We start from the raw sequence: 4,285 nt of genomic DNA, 5'->3' as shown, positions 1-4,285 counted from the left end.
AAGAGTATTCCACTTGTTTGCTGCTTGTGGTGTGTTCTTGTATGACAGGTAGGAGAGGAGAGGCATCAACTCCTCCATATACCGAACCAGGGAGGACCCTTCATAGACTTAGAAGGGAAGCAAGAGGGAAGAGAGTACTGAGAGAGGAAGAATCTGAAGGAGAATCTGAGGACAATTTTGAGGAAGCTCTAGATCTCAACATGGATAGAGAAGTTCACAACCATGAGAGGGTTGATGGAAACAATGCCATTCCTGAGAGGAGGGTTCTTGGTTCATACATAAACCCAACCTCTGGGAATTGTGGTAGCAGCATTCAGAAACCACCCATTCAGGCCAACAATTTTGAACTCAAACCACAGCTAATATCACTGGTGGAGGACCATTGTTCATTTGGTGGGAGTGCTAATGAAGATCCAAACCAACATCTCACCAAATTTCTGAGAATTTGCGACACTGTGAAGTCCAATGGAGTCCAGGAAGATGCCTATAAACTGCTCTTGTTCCCATTTTCACTTAGGGACAAGGCAGCTAAGTGGCTGGAATCATTCCCAAGGGACAGCCTAACAACCTGGGATGAGGTGGAGAGCAAGTTTTTGGCACGTTTCTACCCCCCACAAAAGGTCAATAGGCTTCGATCTGAGGTTCAGACTTTTAGACAACAAGATGGTGAGACGCTCTACGAGGCATGGGAGAGGTTCAAAGAGTTGACAAGGAAATGCCCACCAAACATGTTCCCTGACTGGGTGCAATTGCATATTTTCTATGATGGACTTTCTTATGAATCAAGGAAGGCTGTAGACCATTCATCAGGAGGTTCATTGAACAGGAAAAAGACTGTGGAAGAAGCCATTGAAGTGATTGAGACAGTGGCTGAGAATGAATACTACTATGCTTTAGAGAGACACAACACTAAGGGAGTCATGGAGCTGAACCATGTTGATACAATTCTAGTCCAAAACAAGGTGTTTGCCAAGCAACTAGCAGAGCTCACCGGGAAATTAGACACAAAGCAAGTGGCTGCAATACACACACAAGATCAAGAGGAAGTAAGCACTGAAGGAGGTGATTGGGAAGAGGCCAACTATGTGGGAAATCAACAAAGGCAACCATATGATCCACATTCCAACACTTACAACCCAGGATGGAAAAACCACCCAAACTTTGGGTGGGGAAACCAGCAAACCCAACCACAAAACCACAAAACTTACAACCACAACCAACATAACAATTCCACATACCAAAACTCCAACCAACGATCATACCAAGCCACACAAAACACTTACTCCCAACCACCATATCATGGCCAAAATAACCAACCTGCCCAATCCAATCCGAACCAACAATTTCAAGATCAATTAAACAGGATAGAAGGAATACTAGCAAACATGGGTCAGGACATAAGCGAATTGAAAAGCTTTAGGGAAGATGTGAGATCCACCTTAAGGAACCATGGTGAAAAAATCAAGAGGATGGAGTCTCGAGTAGGAGAGCTATCTCAACAGGCCCCCAAGTCAACTGCAGTGTTCCCTAGTGACACTGAAAAGAATCCTAAGGGGGAACAAAAGGGAGTGAGATGGGAAGAATGCAAGGCCATCACCATATTGAAGGAAGTCTCAGAAGAAGAAGGAATCAGACCCTCAGAAAAGGAGCCAGAAGTCTTGAAAGAAGGTGTGGAAGAAGCTAAGCAGGAAAGTGAAACTGAGCAAGCCAAAGAATTGCAAAAGGAAGGCATGCTGGGAACATACCAACCAAAAGCACCATTTCCTCAAAGGTTAGGAGGAGGTGAAAAAGGGAAAACATATTCAAGGTTCTTAGAGACATTTAAGTCTCTCCACATCAATATTCCCTTTCTTGAGATCCTCCAGCAGATGCCTACACACATCAAGTATTTGAAGGAATTGCTGAGCAAGAAAAGAGTTTTGAAGGGAGGACAAACTGTAATAATGAACAAAGAATGCAGTGCACTCATCAAGAAGGATACGGTCTCTAAGAAAACAGACCCAGGAGGTTTTCATATCCCCTGCATCATAGGAGAAACAAAAATTGACAGAGGATTCTGTGATCTAGGAGCTAGCATAAATGTGATGCCTCTGACTCTTATGAGGAGGCTACAACTGAATGAGGTGAGATCCACTGATGTAATCATACAACTGGCTGACAAAACTCAGAAGCAAGCTGAAGGGGTAGTTGAGAATGTGCTGGTGAAAGTGGGAAATTATTTCTTCCCCACAGACTTTGTCATTTTGGACATGGAGGAAAGCTACCTACACCCTATCATTTTGGGAAGGCCATTTCTAGCCACTGCTAGAGCGCTCATAGATGTAGAACAAGGAGAGCTAATTTTGAGAATACATGATGAACAGCTCATTTTCCATGTTTTCAAACCTGTATCTGAGCCTGAACCAGAACCTGAAAAGCCTAAGGATGATAGTAGCCATCTGTGTTTGGAAGAAAGCAATCTAGCAGCTGAAACTTTAAAACAACCCTTTGAAGGCAAACAATAATTGCAAGAGTTAAAGCCACAAGAATCAATAGAAACAGATCAAAAGGGTCCTCCTAGCATAAGGGTCAATGACGAAATCCTCAAGAGAGAGGGAAGAATTGTAAAGAAATTGCCAAGAGGGTGGAGAAATAAGAAAATTCCCACTGAAGGTTTCTCTCCGGGAGATAAAGTGATACTAAGTCAGTATTTGCCAATCCCACCTGGCCTCAAACCCATTCCTTCCCAGCTCCCTCAAGTGTTCACAATCAGGAAAGTTCTTTCTATGGAACATTTGGAAATCATGAAGGAATCAAATGGGGATGTTTCCATAGTAAGAGGAGAAGACATCAAGCACTACAATCCACCCTAACAAGGGACAACCGTCAAGCTAGTGACGTTAAAGAAGCGCTTGTTGGGAGGCAACCTAACCTGAGGTAATACTCCTTTACTGTTTCTTTTATTTGTTTCAATAAAAAGGTGAAGTAGTCTCTGTGCATTGCAAAGAATTAAGTTTGGTGTTTCACACCAAACAATGAATTTGTGGATCAATAATTCAAAGTGGAATGTGTGACTCTAAGTTTGGTGTTCCACCATACAGATTAACTGAACACAACAACCTTTGAATTATATGAAAGGAACAACCATTCTAAGCAATCACAGAAATGCTTAAAATCCTTAGCAGCAACTTCATTCCAAGGAGAATTCAAGGATTCAAAGAGCAGAGGAGTAAGTAGGAGACTAAGTTTGGTGTTCACACACCAACTTAAGACTCAGACACTTGCCCATATATAGTGAGCTAACCATTCAAGTGCTTGAGAAACAAGCAACTTCATCACTCTTTGCAGGAAAGGAAACAAGGATCTTAGAAAGAACATGATGCAACAACTAGTAGAAGAAGGAGAAATCAAATTGTTTCCTGGCAACAAAGAGAAAACAAGAAATTTCACAAGGTGGTGTTGTTCCTTGACCTTTCTTTAAAAGGCAAACAAAAGCATGCTTGTTCTGGTTTAAACTGAAATTGTTGAATCTTTCTGGAATGTGAAGTTTTTAGTATGTTTGTCTGTTTATTGCTTTGAATAAAGTGAATGCCTAAATGTTTGGATATAACTCCACCTTCTTAAACAAATGCTTGCCATGCTTGTTCTGTTTCCAAAAATTAAAAGAAAAGTTTGAACAAAAGTAACTTGGCTTAATTAGTGACAAATCAAGTAGAATTAAGTGGTGGTATGCATGCTTGATTGTTTAGTTAGCTCACTGGAAATTGAGTGTAGAATTATCATTTTTTGTGTAGAAGTTGAATACTGTCTATGGATCTTGATGAATAAATGTCTTTGGCCATGAAAAAGAAAGAAAAAGAAGAAGAAAAGCCACTGAAAAAGGGCAACCAAAAAGCAAAAGAATTAAGAAAATAAAGCTAGGCACCAATGGTTTGAACTTTTGAGACATATGCCTGTGGTGTTTATGTACTAGGATCTGCTTGGATGAATAGGTTCTGTGGAGTGTTTCAACACTTGGTAACTTGGGTTAACTAACCCGGGATTATCAACCAAAAGTCCATTATCAAGAGCAACCTAGCTACAAAACATTTAGTTACACAAAGAGGTGCTGGGCACCAATGTCTCAAAAAGAAATGTGTACTAAAATGCCTGTAGTGGATATGTGTACTGCACTGATAAGAAAAAGAAAATGCCAAAGGCTTGTGCAACACATGACACAGAGCAAACAAGGAACAAAGGAGCTCTAAGAAAAAGAAAAACAAAGAAAAAAAAAGTGCCAAGGACATAAGAATAACAAGAGGCCATA

The 4,285-nt window shown here is 40.9% G+C and overlaps 1 non-coding gene across 1 annotated transcript; it reads right to left on the bottom strand.

The window, feature by feature from the left end:
• Positions 1 to 626: 626 nt before the first annotated feature.
• Positions 627 to 730, bottom strand: LOC130983807 (small nucleolar RNA R71). Its single transcript, XR_009087781.1, has one exon. It is a non-coding gene; the product is annotated as a small nucleolar RNA R71 (small nucleolar RNA).
• Positions 731 to 4,285: the final 3,555 nt, after the last annotated feature.

This window comes from Arachis stenosperma, chromosome 5 (genome assembly GCF_014773155.1).
Source record: "Arachis stenosperma cultivar V10309 chromosome 5, arast.V10309.gnm1.PFL2, whole genome shotgun sequence".
NCBI lineage: Eukaryota > Viridiplantae > Streptophyta > Magnoliopsida > Fabales > Fabaceae > Arachis > Arachis stenosperma.
This window is presented reverse-complemented; position numbering and strand designations above follow the sequence as displayed.